Here is an 18,616-nt window from a genome sequence, read left to right as displayed (position 1 = left end):
AGGGACAAATGTGCTCCACACATTTGGGGGCGGCTGTAAGAAATTCTGTGCCGATAACTAAGCGACCTCATACAGATCTGGCCTTTAAAAACGCACGTTTTCGGAAAAGGGATCCCACGACTTGTTGCGAGTGTGCGCGGCAAGCTGTGAAAATGCCCTTTAATACCTGTAGGGGCAGTCATGTTTCAGTCTAAAGTATTGTGTGTCTACTGAAGCCGAAAAATGTTATGTCTCTTAGGCGCCCATTGACGGCAAGCGACAGAGCTCATAAACGTGTCAAGCTCAAACTGATATGTATTTTTCTTCATTTTCATTCAGAATTATTATTATTATTAGTAGTAGTTCTCCGAATGTATTATTATTATTATTATTATTGTAACGCACCCGCGCGTGTGCAAAAGGACTACAAAGATGTATGACGTTAGCCTATATTTATGCGCTTTAAATGCAGACGGGTACTGGTGGCTCAGTGGTAGGTGATTCGCCCGCCATGCGGGAGACCCGGGTTCTATTCCCAGCCAGTGCTCAAAATTCCGGTGCTATTCGCTAATATACCACAATATAGCCATTACATTATCAAGTTATGCTTCAGTACTAAATGCATGTTTGCAATTGAGAATTTTTTTTTCTTAAGCTATGAAACACATTAGCACTCACCTCACAGTTGCTGTAATTTAATGATTATCATAAGCAAAAAGTGTAAAACAAAGGATTCACATTTATTACATTTTCACCCAGAGCGGGATTCGAACCAGGGTCTGGACGATTTTATAGGATATACGGATTTTATACAGATATTATTTAAGCAATGCCAAGCCACGTGGAAAGCAACAAAAATGCTTCAATTTCATTGGCTGTCACTAAGTGTCAGCTATTCACGACTGGCCCTCGCGGAACGCAGAATCCCCGGGCTTTGACTGTGCTTTCTCCATTCGTTATTACAAGGGCGGACTGGGACCAAAAAGTGGCCCTGGACTTCCTGGCCCACAGCAGCCCACACCATAATACATTGGCTCATTAATGTAGAGATACATTTTTAACACCAGTTACTAATATAAAAATATAACACAATACAGAAATCAATGCTATTTAAACATGCTATTTGAAGTAGCACTGAACATATATTGGGTCAAAGAAACGAAAAAAAAAGAACATCAAGACAAACAACATATAAATCTATAAAGACAATATTTTAAAAGGAATGGCAATAAAACTGAACAGGTAAGCTGAAATAAAATCAGTAGCAGCAGTAGCTCACGCTAGTAAACTAGTTACTTATTTTAATTATTAGGGTAGTCAATATTAACACGAAATAATGCTGAGAAACATTATTTCAATTAATATTGACCACCATCATAATAACTAGCACAAGTTAGTGCTGCTACTAATTTTATTCTGTTTGATTGCCATTCTTTTTACTTGGCTCTGGTAGATCAGGGGAGACGTGTTGGTCATCATCAGCATGTATTATGATGTGGGATGTGGTGCGCTGCTGGGTCCAGCCTCACTGTCCCTGACCTGTTATAGGCAGAATCTGTTCATTTGAAGCATTTCACAGCATTTACCTCTAAAGCTTTTTCTTATTTTCGCGTAACCTTTTCTTCTTCTTGCTTTTCATTCATGGAAATTATTATTAATTTGCTCAGAAAATTCGCTGCATCAAGAAAGGATCAATATCTAAAAATTTTAAGATGCTCACGTGTGTGGACAAAGAATACAAAAGTGTATAATCTTTAATAAAGTTAGCCTAATACAATATTGTTTCCAATGCTGAAGCAAACATGATTTTGTTTTAGTCTATTCATTGAATACAACGCGACAGCGCGCTCCGAGGTGAAGCGCACCCACAGTTACTGTAATCCCCCATCTCACCTTTACAACAGGTGTGAAGTCATCAAACCGGTTTCGCTGCTGGGGGAATTCACAGAATTGGGGGTTTTAAAACAAATTAACAAGACCGAGCAGACTTCAGACAGGGGGTTTGGTTGGTTAGAAGTGGCGCTGACGGGGGGGCGGGAGGGAGTCTCGCCCGTGGAGCAATTCAGTGTAGAACCGCCACTGCCTATTTTCCATCACATCACGTACTTCCCTGATCTCCATCTCCGCGCTTTGCTTTTATAATGTGGAGCAAGCCCGAGATCATATTAACGTAGAATTCATCATTCAAAGTTATTCATATCAGTGTATAGTAAGTGTGATTTGAAAAGTGCTATAACTCCACCTGCTACAGTTTCAGCCCAGTGGAACAATCTGACTACATGTGAAGTGCCATGAAAGAGTATTTGCCCCTTCCTATTTTTTTTCTTTGAATATTTGTCACACTTGTATAGGTGGAATTTCACCTAAACACTTTAGGTGAGAACGTATAGGTTAATATGTATAGGTGAGAACAGCTGATTTACACTTGGGGAGAGTGAATAATTTGCATTTGAATGTTGTCTGGCATTGTAAGCACATGCAGTGACAATAAAAGAACAATAGGATTAATAGGAATAGGAGGCACTAAAGAGGAGGATTTTAATTTAGACTATAAAAAAATTAACCTATTCTATAAATCTATTTTTAGGCGTGCCAGCTGCCACTTTTTAGTCTTATAATGCCCACATGACATGCTGGTACAGAGCTGGACATAGCTCATCCATGCCAATGATCCCGGGTTTGCACCCTGCGCTATAAAATACGAATACGACGGCCATCCGCGGACAGCAGCTCCTGCCTCCGTCCACTTGCGCTTGCTCTTCTTTAAAGTCCCTGGGGCGCGTTCCAATTGCCCCGTTTGCATGACGCACTTCCGCGTTGTGTGCGCGCGTCTTATTCACACCGCGTAGTAAAATCCACTGTAAACCAACAAACCCCGAGTATTTTATAGCGCGGATTGGAAGCCCGTGATCATCTTTCATGTCTTCTGATGATGTCGACACATTTTTACGTTTTAAATAAGATATGTTGGCATATTCACGAATCAGGACATTCGCATAGTTAAGACTATCAGATAGCCTACTATCAGGAAATTGAATTAATTTCAACACCATGTAAACCGAGACATTGCCATGTCTTTTGTCCCTGTTAAAACATTACAAAAAAATACATAAGAAACTTATTAAGAATTTTAAAGCACGAATTTGGGCATCTCATTTCATCATTATGAAAAAAATATGAAGCACATATACACACATTTATCATGAAAGATCTGTTGTAAAGCAAAATAAAATTCATGTTTGCTTCAGCATTGGAAACAAAATTGTTTTAGACTAAGTAATTATACACAATTCTTCATTGTACAGTACTTGGTCCGGCTTTTAAATAAAGTCCTTCCATGCGCCATCTGGCGGATTTTCAGTGAAGCACAACACATTTATTTAAATTCCCGAATGTTGCTTACGGCAAGTCGCGGCGCGCCGCGCGCTAAATTGAGGCATCCCGCGGGAAAACCGGGTCTTTATAACCACATCTGTAAATGTGTGCGGAGAGGACAGCCCTCCGTGTCACACACTTGCTGCAGGGGAATACCTATTGCTAGTGCAATAGATGAGGCGATCCCCCTGGTTTAATGAGCCCTGATTCCTAGAGGCGAAGTGAGCCCACACGCCTCATAAGAGGGGCCAATAGCCTAGTGTAGTGTGGGCCACCCCTCGTTGCGGCCCCAGACCATGTAAAAGCTGCTCTGACTTATGCCACTAGCTGATGCGGTGGACATAAATCTAAAGAGCACGTACTGGACACAGTAAGTGAAGTCTTTCCTGCTCCGAAGCTGTAAAGGCAGGTGACAGAAGGCTTCAAAAACAATAGGGTGCATGTTGGCAAATGTGTGCAGAGAGGACCAACCCTCCGTGTCACACACTTGCTGCAGGGGGAATACCTCTTGCTAGTGCAATAAATGAGGCGATCCCCTTGGTTGAATGAGCCCTGATTTCTAGAGGCGAAGTGAGCCCACGCGCCTCATAGGAGAGGGCAATAGCATCTCTCACGCAGCTTGCGGCTTCAAAACATGTAAAAGCTGCTCTGACTTACGCCACTGGCTAATGCAGTGGACGTAAATCTGAAAAGCACGTACTGGACACAATGAGTGAAGTCTCTTCTGCTCCGAAGCTGTAAAGGCGGAGGACAGAAGGCTTCAAAACAATAGGATGCATATTGGCAAATGTGTGCGGAGAGGACCAACCGTCCGCGTCACACACTTGCTGCAAGGGAATACCTCTTGCTAGTGCAATAGATAAGGCGATTCCCCTGGTTGAATGAGCCCTGATTCCTAGAGGCGAAGTGAGCCCACGCGCCTCATAGGAGAGGGCAATAGAACAGAAGGCTTCAACAACAATAGGGTGCATGTTGGGAATGGAACTTTTGGAAGATAGTTAGTAAGGATGCAAAATGGCCCTGACTAGCCCAGGGGCAAAGTCTAGGGAGGATGGGGAGACTGACAGATCTCTGATCCTCTTAGAGAGGTAACACCATTTAGAAAAAGCATCTTGAGGGTCAGAAACCTGAGGCGCTGACTCTAGTGGTTTAACAAGGGGGCACAAGCCAGAGGACAAATTTTTCCTGCAGAAACTCCAGCACTGAAACAATTTCAAACACATTCTTCAAATACATTCCATTTGAGGGCATAAGCTCATCTAGGGGAAGCAGCCCTAGCACTTAGAATAGTCTTAATTACGCTGGCTGGAAGACCAGCTTGACTTAGTTGGTCCTGTTCAGGGACCGCCAAAGCGTCCAAGACGCAGGGGCTGGAAGTCAGAGAGTAGTAAAGGGGAAATTTGCTGATCTTGCGAGGCAAAGAGGTCCACCTCTGCTACATGAAATTTTCCCAGAATGTAAATCGCCCTGAGGGTCAGGAACCTGGTGCGCTATTTTAGTGGCGCGAGCACAGTCCGCCCTGGCGATTAATATATGAGACTGCCATAGTGTTGTCCACCCGCACTAGGACATGGTAGTCTCAACTGCTGGAGGAAGTGCTTTAGGGCCCGAAATAGAGCCATCATTTTGAGGCAATTGATGTGCCGCGCAAAAAGATGGCCTCTCCAGCTCCCTTGGGCTGGACGGTCATCTAAGACCGCACCACAGCCCATGAGGAAAGCGTCTTACGTTAGCATCTGCGACGACAAGACTAACTTAGAGTGGGACCCAGGGTCAGAAACCGGGGTCTGAACCACATAGGAAGGGTACGAAGCACCTGGCGCGTAGCCCTTATTGGGGATTGGCCCTAGAGTGAAATCCCCTGGTTCTTAGCCACAACTGAAATGCTCTCATGTGCAGAAGGCCCCAAGGTGTCACCGTGGATACAGCTGCCATGAGAGCTAAGATCTCTGAAAGTGATGGTCATTTTCTGGTCTAGCTTGATTTCCTTGATGGTGTTGAGAATGGATTCGACACGAGCGGGAGACAGCTGTGCCCGCTTACGCTCAAATTCCATGTGACACCCAAAAATGTTGTCCTCTAAACAGGAAAGAGCATGCTTTCATGGCATTGGATCTCAATCCTAAGAAACAAAGATTAGCTAGGACGACATGCTGATGTCGAAGCGCTAGCTACTGAGACTGGGCCAGCCAGTCATGTAATTCAAATACGGATGCTCTGGAGTCGTAAGAGACAGAACTACATCCATGTATTTTGTGTATGTGCGGGTGAGAAAGCTAGACCAAATGCAAGGACCCAATACTGGTAAGCTTCGCCCCCGAAAGCGAACCTCAGGAACCTCCTGTGTTGTGACAATATTTCTATTGATTTATTTTTGGATAGCGGTAAAGCCCGCAAAATCTAAAGAATTGGACGCAGCTCCCCATTCCTCTTGGGAACCAAAAAATACCAAATGTAGTAGCCTGACTCCCTGTCTGCTAGGGGAACATGTTACATGGCCCCATTTCCCAGCAACTTCTGTCAGCAGATGCGCACTTTCCGGTTTCACGGAAGTGGAGACCATGCCATTAAAACACGGAGGGTGATGTGAGAACTGAATCCTGTAGTTTCTCTGTACAGTGCTTAGTACCCAAGGAGATATACTTGGCAGTAGCTTCCACGCTGCCAGTTTCTCAGAAAGGGGCAAAGTCTTGGCGGCTTGGTTAAACGGGGGGGATGTTAGATGTTCGGCATTCTGAAACATGGCAGGAAAAAAAAAACGAAGAACTAACATTTTATTGGAGACTGGAGTTGCCTGAAACACCAGTGGTGGCGGAGCAAGAACACCAACCTCCTGGGAGTGCCAGGGAGAACACTTCATTCTTTGAAAGAAATTCTGCATGCCTCTGCCCATTGGGGGGCCACACCCCACGGTCCTGGGCACATGAACCTCAGGGCTTCTTTGTGAAGACAATATGCTAGTCTGACCTCTTTTGAGGTGGATTGCATGACGCACCCCAATCTTGCGAGGGGGTGCCCAGCTCAAAAACACTCTCCTTGTGTGTTTCACGCCTCGCAAGAGTCAGACCCGGTCGAGACTGGGTGACCGACAGTCCCGACTCTTGAGCACAGCGGGGAAGGAATTTCCCGAAGGCTTGTTATATAACTTCGCCTCATGAACCTAGTGGCGACCAAGTTAACGACATCGCCAAGTAGGCCGGGAGGCGAGATGGGGCATCGAGGAGGAATACACGATCCTTCTCCTTGATGCCCCTGAGATTCAACTACAAGTGCCTCTCCATTGCAGCCATAAAACGACCGATAGCACAAGCCGTCTGCTTTGTTGCACGAAGAGACAAGTCTGTGGCCCGGGGTAAGTCCAATACGCCCTACCTTGAAGAGCCCCGGCAGTACTCAAGTCTCTCGTGCAAAACCGCCATGGTGTGCAATGGAGCACCAACCTGACCTGCTGCCTGAAAAGCCTTTCCCTCCAGGGAAGATAAAAGTCTACACAGCTTGAAAGGAAGTAATAGCTTTTCAGGAAGGATGATGTCCCAGAAGAGAGATAGACTGGAAGCGCCTCTTCTATCTGGGTGTCATCATATAACCCTGCGCTTCTACCTCAACTATATTTAAATAAATAAATAAGTTGATGGCAGGAAAACACGGGATGAATACAGCTTACTCCATGAAATGGTTAACTCATATGGAGATTGCTAAGAAAAGGGGAGAGAGCGTCATTGAGGCTCCGCCCCCCGGCCACCCGACAGAACCTGCTGTCTATGTTTTTATTTATTTATTTATTTATTTAAATTTATTTATTTTTTAAGTGCTAAGAGGCTATTACCATCTCCGCGGAAGCGAGAGAGGATGTTTTATCATTGCCCATTCACAAGAAGTGCCAGGGGGCGCTTGAGAGCGGACAGATTAATTTCCCGATTCGATGAGAACACGAAAGAAAGGAGTTTTTAAATCCGTCTCTCACAGCTCTGCCGGATGCACGAGTTTAAGCCCCAGGAATGCGCGGCAACTCAAAGCTTCTCAAGAAATGCAAGGCGTGTGCGTAGCACTTAATCAAAGCAGTAAAGTGTAGAGATCGCCCTCCGATATTGATTATACACACGGAGGGACATCTCGTTTAAAACTCTGCCATTATCGGTGATTCAATATGGAAAGAATGCTATCCTGGCAATATTATCTGAATTACCTTCAAATGAAAGACTAGAATCTATAATCACACCAAGGTCTCTTACTGTTGCATTAGATAGGACAGAAAGGCCATCTTAAGTTACAGTGTGATCTAAAATCTTGCTTCTAGCTGCATGTGGTATTATGACTAGAACTTAACTTAACTGTCTTATCAGGATTAAGCAGAAGTAAGTTAATTAGCACCCAGTCTCTTATATCCTTTACGCATTGTTTACTTTTAGCAAGCTGAGACATATAACTAGAGAACATGCAGAATAAATCACCATTTAAATCTACAATCTAATAATGATCGGTCAAATAGGATCTGAGCCGAGATATCTGCCTGTAATTGGACAGCTGACAGGGGTCGAGGACAGGTTTCTTAATTATTGGTTTAATAACTGCTAATTTAAAAGATTTTGTAACATACCCAATGCTGAGTGAAGAATTAATTATTCTCAACAGGGGTTCTGTTATTTCTGGCACCATCTGTTTGACAAAATGTATCGGTATAGGATCTAACACAGGTTGATAAATTTCCAGAAGAGATGCGTGAAATTATTTTATTCTATTCAAGGGGAGTAAAGTATCCTAGGTTCCAATCTGTATAAGTTTTTATAATAGCAATTTGCATATACTTCAGAATGTTATGGTAAGTGATTAGATGAATTGTATAGTCCTTCTTTGCCATAAAAATTAACTTAATCCCAAAAAAACCTTTCCACTTGTAAAGTTTTCCTAAAGTTACGTGCTAGGAGAGGCGAGTTGCTCAATCTGTCTGCTGTGCTTCGGTAAGCTTCTCTGGCGCCAGGAGAGACTCACACACACACACACGTCTGTCAGAAAAGTCTCTGTTTATTAACAGCAAAAGATGGGGTTTATATATGTTTGACCAAATGCCTGTGTCATAGACATATGTTACTACAAAGAACATGAACCATTGTAAATGTCCTGGTGAGATTTTGAAGAATCAAAGGAGAGGAAGATAAAAAGGTGTCCATCCAGGGACAGATTACAAGATGTTGGCTCGAGTTCGGGGGAGAGGGGAAAGGAGACAGAGGGGGGCAGGTAAGCGTGGGAGTGTTTACACCTTAAAGAGCAGATGCAAGAGGAGACAGGAAGATAGCAGCAGAAAAGATTTAACACATTAATATCAGATCTATGAGAAAGAGAGCAAGAGTGTAGAAATAACTCCGTTATATATAAAATAATTCTAACACCACTGCATTTCATTGCTGTCATTAAAGGACCTGCTGAGATTATTTCAGTAATCGTCTTGTTAACTCAGGTGAAAATGTTGACGAGCACAAGGCTGGGGATCATCATGTCAGACTGATTGGGTTAGAATGGCAGACTTGACATGTTCAAAGGAGGGTGATGCTTGAAATCATAGTTCTTCAAATTCAAATTTTATTTGTCACATACACAGTCATACACAGTACGATATACAGTAAAATGCTTAGACAACTGCTCGTGACCTAAAATAGAAGACTATGAATAGTAAAGGAAATAAATATGAAAATTAAAATATAGGGTAAATAAAACTAGAAAAGAATAAAATAAAATATAAAAACTAAAGTTATAAAAAACTGTACAACAAAAATACACAATATAAAAAAATATTTGAAAAATGTATGAAGAAATATAGAACAATAAGAGCCGCTGAACGGGTAGGTATGTAATTTTTGTGTGGAATGAAGTTAGAATAAATGGTAATGAAAGAATGGTAATGTCCAACGTTTGTGCAATCCACAGATTTAAAGTGTCTAGTGCAGTGCAAAATATGCTTAAAAGTGATTTATTTAAAGTAACTTGTGACAGAGTGATATGATGACCACCAGGTGTAGTTGTGCAGTGGCCACTAGTGTAAATAAATGTCCAGAATGTCCAGTGTGTGTGTAAAAACCATATGCGTGAGTCAGTACTGTGTGGTGGTGTGATTGAGAGACTGTATCGCCTGTGGGAAGAAGCTCCTCCTCAGTCTCTCTGTGTTGGCCTTCAGGGAGCGGAATCACTTTTCTGACCTCAACAGAGAGAACAGTCCATTGTTGGGATGGCTAAGGTCCTTCACAATCTTCCTGGCCTTGGTCCAGCACCGCCTGCTGTAGATTGAGTGCAGGTCAGGGAGCTTGGTGCGGATGGTGCGCTCAGCTGATCGCACAACCCTCTGTAGAGCTCATCTGCATGGTGCTGTTCCCAAACCAGGTTGAGATGTTTCCCGTCAGGATGCTCTCTATGGTGCAGGAGTAAAAGTTCCTGAGCACCTTGGAGGGCAGTCGGAAGTCTCTCAAGCGTCTGAGGTGGTAGAGACGCTGCCGGGCCTTTTTTACCACGGTGTTGATGTGACAGGACCATGACAGGTCCTGCGTGATGTGAACACAGAGGTATTTGAAGCTGTCCACTCTCTCCACTGAGATCTCGTTAATGACGGGGGTCTGGTAGTTCCTCTCCTGCTTAGTGCTGAAGTCCACTATCAGCTCCTTTGTCTTACTGACGTTTAGAAGGAGGTTGTTCCTCTGGCACCAGTTCTCCAGATTCCTAATCTCCTTCAGGTAGGCCGTCTCGTTGTTATCAGAGATCGGGCCCACCACAATGGTGTCGTCAGCAAACTTAATGATGGTGGTGGAGCTGGTAGTGGCCACACAGTCATATGTGTACAAAGAGTACAGCAGGGGGCTCAGAACACACCCCTGGGGGGCTCCAGTGCTGAGAGTGATGGAGGCTGAGACATGTCCGCCCATCCTTACTGCCTGTGGTCTGCCAGTTAGGAAGTTGGAGATCCACTGACACATAGATGAGCTGAGTCCCAGGTGCTCCAGCTTGGTGGTGAGTGTGGAGGGAATTATGGTATTGAATGCAGAGCTGTAGTCGATGAAGAGCATTTTAACATAATTCCCCCTCCGAGTGTCCAGGTGAGTGAGTGATGTGTGGAGTAGATGAGAGATGGCATCGTCTGTGGAACGATTTGGACGGTATGCAAACTGTAGTGGGTCCAGTGTGTCAGGTAGTGAAGAAATGATGAAGTCTCTGAACAGGCGTTCAAAGCATTTCATCACTACTGAGGTGAGGGCTACAGGGCGATAGTCATTGAGAGAAGCAGGATTAGGTTTCTTTGGGACAGGAACAATAATGGACTCTTTGAAGCATGTGGGGATCACCAGCTGAGATAAAGAGATGTTGAATATCTCAGTGAACACAGGTGCTAGCTGGTCTGCGCAGGCTCTGAGAATACGGCCTGAGATGCCGTCTGGTCCTGCTGCTTTCCTGGTGTTCACTGTTTTGGTGCTTTATAATCCGTTATTGTCCTTAATCCCTGCCACAGGCTCCTAGAGTCACTCTATTGGAGTTGTGACTCTAGTTTTCTCCCGTAGCACTGCTTCTCCTCTTTCACCGCCTTCCGGACGCTGTATGACGCAGCCTTGTACGGTTTCATGTCTCCCGACGCGAGTCCCGTGTTGTAGGCAGCGGTGCGAGATTTCATGGTTTTATCCACCCACGGCTTCTGGTTGGGAAACGTTCTAATAGTCTTTTTCTCCACGGTATCAGCCGCTAGTTTCCCAATGAATCCCACAACCGCTTCCGTAAACACGCTGATGTCATCATCGGAGCTGTTTCGGAACATGTCCCAGTCTGCGTCATCGAGTGCGTCCTGTAGCGCGGCCACCGATTGGTCCGTCCAGCACGCAACCTCCCTCTGAACCGGAACTACTTGTCTTTTAACTGGAGTTTGTTTGTATTTTGGCATGAGGAAGATGGCGGCGTGGTCAGATTTACCAAACGGAGGGCGAGATTGTGCCTTGTAGCTGTCCTTGACCGTAGTGTAGCAATGGTCCAGTGTCCTTTCACCCCTGGTGGGGCAGGTGATGTGCTGATAAAACTTCAGCGCTGCGCGTTTGAGGTTGGCACTATTAAAGTCCCCCGCCACAATGAGCGCAGCGTCCCGGTGTTGTGATTGTTGTTGTGTGAGTGCCTCATGCAGCTCGCATAAGGCAGTTTCCGTGTCTGCTTGTGGTGGAATATAAACGGCACTGATTATGACCGATGTGAACTCCCGAGGTAGATAAAAAGGACGACACATGATGGACAGTAGTTTCAGGTTTGGTGTGCAGGAGCGTGTAAGAGGAACAACGCTCGCACTGTTGCACCAGCTGCTGATCACCATTAAGCACACGCCGCCTCCCCTTGATTTTCCCGAGTCCCGCGTCCTGTCCATGCGGTGAACTGAGAAGAACTCGGCCGGCTGGATGGCGTGGTCCGGCACCGCTGGGTTCAGCCATGTTTTGGTGAAGCAGAGGAGATTGCAGTCCCGAATGTCTCTCTGGAACTTTATGCTGGCCCTGAGGTCATCGAGCCTGTTTTCCAGTGACTGAATGTTGGCGAGCAGGATGCTAGGCAGAGGTGTGCGGTGTGCATGGGCTCTCAGCCTGTTCCTGATGCCGACTCGTTTTCCTCAGGGCCGCCGCTTCGCGTTGCGTCCTCTGTTCTTCCTCAGGATCTCACTCGGCCAGCTCGGATTCGGGGTTAAAAACTTTGAATTGTGGGTACATTGTATTCCAATAGAAACAAGAGTGTCTCTATCATAACTAATGTACTCCATGGTGGTAATTTTGCCGATTTACAAACGCTGAAAACTAACTTAAAAAACAAAAAGAAAGAAAAGGTGGTCGGACGGCAGCCGACCTCACCGGCAGTTTAGTTTGACGCTACTAACAGTTACACTTTAGTTTAGTTTAGTTTGACGCCATTTATGTGCATGTGATCGTGATACCAGGGAACGAGTTTCTTATCTCTAATAATTTTTCTTTTAACTGGAGTTACATTATGTAGCTAGATCAACGTATCTCTCCACTCTTATATTAAAATAATCCTAGATTTTTATTTACAGTAGTTGATCAATTGGAATGGTTATTACCGTCGCGCTCACCGCCGTGTACAAACGTCAGCGGCCAAAATAAATCAGTTGCATTTTAAAGTCATTCGTAAAATGGCCGCCAGGTGGCAAAAAGTGACATTTTCGCTCGTTGCAGTAAATACAATAGTGACTGTTATACAGCGTATCTCTGTATCTGTTTATTGTTATTTAAGTTCTGAATTATTTCAGGTACTTTAAACACATTGTTGGGTTTTTCATGTTGGCTCATATGAGATGTAGTTTACAAATGAACACCTGGTTGGGTTATTTTGACCCAACAACTGGTTTATTCATTATTCTTTCGTTTCTCCAAATATCAGCCTGCAGAATGTTCGACATATTACTGTTATTGTGTCACAGGTGTAGTTTTAAGAGTTGTTTAGGCATAAATGCATGTGTATACAGCTCAAAACCTCCATCAGTTATTAAAGATGGCATCTATTTAGAAAAAATGCCCCACGATTTCGAAACTTCAGGAAATCTCCCGGCGCTCTGCGCATAACACCGGGCCAACTCATGTCGGAAAGAATTTATAAACTGTTTCTAAACATGAACTATATTGTTTTTTTACTTATAATATTTGTTAATTTAATTTAATTTAAATGAGATTTGAGCTCAGGACTTCGATTCGGCATCGTGATTCTCCTCTTTAATTTACTCCATAGTCTAAATTAGCACTCATGAAGTTTTCCATGAAGTTTGATTATGGATGCATCGGAAAAACAGCAAGCAGACTGACTCTGACCATTTAAAAAAAGGTTTGAGTTCATTTTCTGACGCGTTTAAGTTTACCAAAAACAATACAGAACAGCGCACCTTATTTGCTTTCAAACATTTACAAAATCATAAAGTTTTTTCGTTATTGTGAGTGCGCTTAAATAAAAGTTAAGTTTTATAAAGGCATGTAGTCTTATATAGTTCCCTTTCAAAGGCTACACTCGATGCTGCGTGAAAACGCTATGGGAAACATCTTGTCATGTTGCCGGTTGTGAAGCATGTGTGTATCAAACACGCCAAATTTTGGCTTATATAACCTCGGTCGGGTGACGTCATCTGATGAGACGCACCTGCAGGTTATAAATAGGAGTGAACCGGAAACATTCCTCAGATCTTTTGTCTTCACTGACCTTGTTATGTTTGCGTGTGTGTTTAAACCAGCAAAATAAGAAAGTGTTTAACTCACCGATATGGTAGAGTTTTAAACGAGATGTCCCTCCGTGTGTATAATCCAGATCGGAGGGCGATCTCTACACTTTACTGCTTCGATTAAGTGCTACGCGCGCGCCTCGCATTCCGAGCCGCCGCGCATTCCTGGGGCTTAAACACGTGCATCCGGCAGAGCAGTGAGAAACGGATTTAAAACTCCTTTCTTTCGCGTTCTCATCGGATCGGGAAATCCCTCTGTCCGCTCGCAAGCGCGCGCCGCGCTTCTTGTGAATGGGCAAGGATAAACATCCTCTCTTGCTTTCGCGGAGATGATAATAGCTCTAAGCACTTAAAAAAAAAAAAAAAAAAAAAAATAGACGGCAGGTTCTGTCGGGTGGCCGGGGGCGGAGCCTCAACGACGCTCTCCCCCCCTTTTTCTTAGCAATCTCCATATAAGTTAACCCTTTCATGGAGTAAGCTGTATTCATCCCGTGTTTTCCTGCCATCAACTTATTTATTTATTTAAATATAATTGAGGTAGAAACGCGGAGTTATATGATGACTCCCAGATAGAAGAGACGCTTCCAGGCTATCTCTCTTCTGGGACATCATCCTTCCTGAAAAGCTATTACTTCCTTTCAAGCTGTGTAGACTTTTATCTTCCCTGGAGGGAAAAGCTTTTCAGGCAGCAGGTCAGGTTGGTGCTCCATTGCACACCAGGGCGGTTTTGCACGCCTACCAGGCTGACCTGCTGAAAGACTTGAGTACTGGCGGGGCTCTGCAAGGTAAGGCGTACTGGATTTACGCCGGGCCACAGACTTGTCTCTTCGTGCAACAAAGCAGACGGCTCGTGCTATCGGCCGTTTTATGGCTGCTATGGTCTCCGCGGAGAGGCACTTGTGGTTGAATCTCAGGGACATTAAGGAAAAGGATCGTGTATTCCTCCTCGATGCCCCATCTCGCCTCCCGGCCTACTTGGCGATGTCGTTAACTCGATCGCCACTAGGTTCATGAGGCGGAGTTATATAACAAGCCTTCGGGAAATTCCTTCCCCGCCTTGCTCAAGAGTCGGGACTGTCGGCCACCCAGTCTCGACCGGGTCTGACTGTTGCGAGGCATGAAACACACAAGAAGAGATCCGCGTCAAAAGAGGTCAGACTGGCATATTGTCTTCACAAAGAAGCCCTGAGGTTCAACAGGATCGTGGGGGGTGGCCCCCCCCCAATGGGGAGAGGCACGCAGAATTCCTTTTAAAGAATGAAGTGTTCTCCCTGGCACCCCCAGGAGGTTGGTGTTCTTGCTCCGCCACCGCTGGTGTTTCGGGCAACTCCAGTCTTCAATAAAGTTGTTAGTTCTTCGGGTTTTTCCTGCTGTGTTTCAGGATGCCGAACATCTAACATCCCCCCCGTTTAACCAAGCCGCTGAGCTTTGCCCCTTTCTGAGAAACTGGCAGCGTGGAAGCTACTGCCAAGTATATCTCCTTGGGCACTAAGCACTGTACAGAGAAACTACAGGATTCAGTTCTCACATCACCGCGTTTCAATGGCGGGGTCTCCACCTCCACGAAACCGGAAAGTGCAAGAGGAACGGGGGGCTGAGTACAATTTTTTAGATTTTGCGGGCCTTACCGCTATCTAAAAATAAATCAATGGAAATATTGCCACAACACAGGAGGTTCCTGAGGTTCGCTTTCGGGGACGAAGCTTACCAGTATCGGGTCCTTCCATTTGGTCTAGCTTTTTCACCCGCACATACACAAAATACATGGATGTAGTTCTGGCTCTTACGACTCCAGAGCATCCGTATTGAATTACATGACTGGCTGGCCCAGTCTCAGAAGCTAGCGCTTCGACATCAGCATGTCGTTCTAGCTAATCTTTGTTTCCTAGGATTGAGATCCAATGCCATGAAAGCATGCTCTTTCCTGTTTAGAGGACAACATTTTTGGGTGTCACATGGAATTTGGGCGTAAGCGGGCACAGCTGTCTCCCGCTCGTGTCGAATCCATTCTCAACACCGTCAAGGAAATCAAGCTAGACCAGAAAGTGACCTTCACTTTCAGAGATCTTAGCTCTCATGGCAGCTGTATCCACGGTGACACCTTTGGACCTTCTGCACATGAGAGCATTTCAGTTGTGGCTAAGAACCAGGGGATTTTACTCTAGGGCCAATCCCCAATAAGGGCTACGCGCCAGGTGCTTCGTACCCTTCCTATGTGGTTCAGACCCCGGTTTCTGACTCTGGGTCCCACTCTAAGTTCGTCTTGTCGTCACAGATGCTAACGACAGACGCTTCCCTCGTGGGCTGGGGTGCGGTCTTAAATGACCGTCCAGCCCAAGGGAGCTGGAGAGGCCATCTTTTTGCGCGGCACATCAATTGCCTCAAAATCATGGCTCTATTTCAGGCCCTAAAGCACTTCCTCCAGCAGTTGAGACTACCATGTCCTAGTGCGGGTGGACAACACTATGGCAGTCTCATATATTAATCGCCAGGGCTGACTGTGCTCGCGCCGCTAAATAGCTAGCGCACCAGACTCCTGTCCCTCAGGGCGATTTACATTCTGGGAAAATTTCATGTAGCATAGGTGGACCTCTTTGACTCGCAAGATCAGCAAATGTCCCCTTTACTACTCTCCGACTCTAAGTCAAGCTGGTCTTCCAGCCAGCGTAATTGAGACTATTCTAAGTACTAGGACTGCCTCCCCTCAAATAGAATGTATTTGAAAAGTTGGTGCATGACGAAGCAGGTAGACCCAGTCCACTGCCGAATTGTTTCAGTGCTGGAGTTTCTGCAAAAAAAAAAAAAAAAAAAAAAATTTTTTTGTCCTCTGGCTTGTGCCCCTTGTTGAACCACTAGAGTCAGCGCCTCAGGTTTCTGACCCTTAAGATGGTTTTTCTAAATGGTGTTACCTCTCTAAGAGGAGCGGACAGCTATTGCCCTCTCCTATGAGGCGCGTGGGCTCACTTCGCCTCTAGGAATCAGGGCTCATTCAACCAGGGGAATCGCCTCATCAATTGCATTAGCAAGAGGTATTCCCTTGCAGCAAGTATGTGACACGGAGGGTTGGTCCTCTCCGCACACATTTGCCAACATGCATCCTATTGTTTTGAAGCCTTCTCCTCCGCCTTTACAGTTTCGGAGCAGGAGAGACATCACTTACTGTGTCCAGTACGTGCTCTTCAGATTTACATCCACCGCATTAGCCAGTGGCGTAAGTCAGAGCAGCTTTTACATGTTTTGAAGCCGCAAGCTCCGTGAGAGATGCTATTGCCCTCTCCTATGAGGCGCGTGGGTTCACTTCGCCTCTAGGAATCAGGGTTCATTCAACCAGGGGAATCGCCTCATCAATTGCACTAGCAAGAGGTATTCCTTTGCAGCAAGTCTGTGATGCGGAGAGTTGGTCCTCTCCGCACACATTTGCCAATATGCATCCTATTGTTTTGAAGCCTTCTGTCCTCCGCCTTTACAGCTTCGGAGCAGGAGAGACTTCACTTACTGTGTCCAGTACGTGCTCTTCAGATTTATGTCCACCGCATTAGCCAGTGGCGTAAGTCAGAGCAGCTTTTACATGTTTTGAAGCCGCAAGCGGCGTGAGAGATGCTATTGCCCTCTCCTATGAGGCGCGTGGGCTAACTTCGCCTCTAGGAATCAGGGTTCATTCAACCAGGGGAATCGCCTCATCAATTGCACTAGCAAGAGGTATTCCCTTGCAGCAAGTCTGGGACGCGGAGGGTTGGTCCTCTCCGCACACATTTTCCAGTATGCATCCTATTGTTTATGAAGCCTTCTGTCCTCCGCGTTTACAGCTTCGGAGCAGGAAAGACTTCACCTACTTTGTCCAGTACGTGCTCTTTAGATTTACGTCCACTGCATCAGCTAGTGGCGTAAGTCAAAGCAGCTTTTACATGGTCTGGGGCCGCAACAGGGGGTGGCCCCCACTACATTGGGCTATTGCCCTCTCCTACGAGGCGCGTGGGCTCACTTCGCCTCTAGGAATCAGGGTTCATTCAACCAGGGGGATCGCCTCATCTATTGCACTAGCAAGAAGTATTCCCCTGCAGCAAGTGTGTGACACGGAGGGTTGTCCTTTCCGCACACATTTGTAATCTGGATGATCATGCCACTCCGGGCTCACAGGTCCTCGAGTTAGCTTCCCAGATATAGTTCTGAGACCTTTTCGGCCTTGTGCGCACACGCCACACAACCTTGGGGTCCAGACACTTGCAGTGCGGCGGCGTTGGTATTCTCGTTCCCATAGCGTTTTCACGCAGCATCGAGTGTAGCCTTTGAAAGGGAACGTCTCGGGTTACTTTGCTGTAACCCTGTTCCCTGAAAAGGCGGGAACGAGATGCTGCGTCCCAATGCCGCACTGCCTACGTGACCGGACGTCCGTTCAGACAAATCAATCTGAGGAATGTTTCCGGTTCACTCCTATTTATAACCTGCAGGTGCGTCTCATCAGATGACGTCACCCGACCGAGGTTATATAAGCCAAAATTTGGCGTGTTTGATACACACATGCTTCACAACCGGCAACATGACAAGATGTTTCCCATAGCGTTTTCACGCAGCATCTCGTTCCCGCCTTTTCAGGGAACAGGGTTACAGCAAAGTAACCCGAGACGTTTTATTATATAGTTTTGCACATTAATCTGACAACAGTTTTTTCAGCCTGTCACGGCTCGCTCACTAGTTAGGCGGCCTTCCCTTCAGACATGCGAAGCAGCGGGACCGCAGAATTACACATGACTGGTGAGCTATCATTGCTATCGTTGCCCGGCTTGCACCCCGCGCTATAAAATACTCGGGGTTTGTTGAGTTAAAGTGGATTTTACTACGCGCTGTGTATGCAACGCGCGTGCAACAACGCGGAAGTGCGGCATGCAAGTGGGGCAAATGGAACGCGCCCCAGGGACTTCAAAGGAGCGAGAGGTGGGAGGGGCCGGTCCGGCCATCCGCGGAGAGCAGAGTCAGCGTGAGCGGACGAATGGCCATTGCACTCACACCGCGTAGTAAAATCTACTGTAACCCAACAAA

Source organism: Clarias gariepinus, chromosome 11 (assembly GCF_024256425.1).
Source record: "Clarias gariepinus isolate MV-2021 ecotype Netherlands chromosome 11, CGAR_prim_01v2, whole genome shotgun sequence".
NCBI lineage: Eukaryota > Metazoa > Chordata > Actinopteri > Siluriformes > Clariidae > Clarias > Clarias gariepinus.
This window is presented reverse-complemented; position numbering follows the sequence as displayed.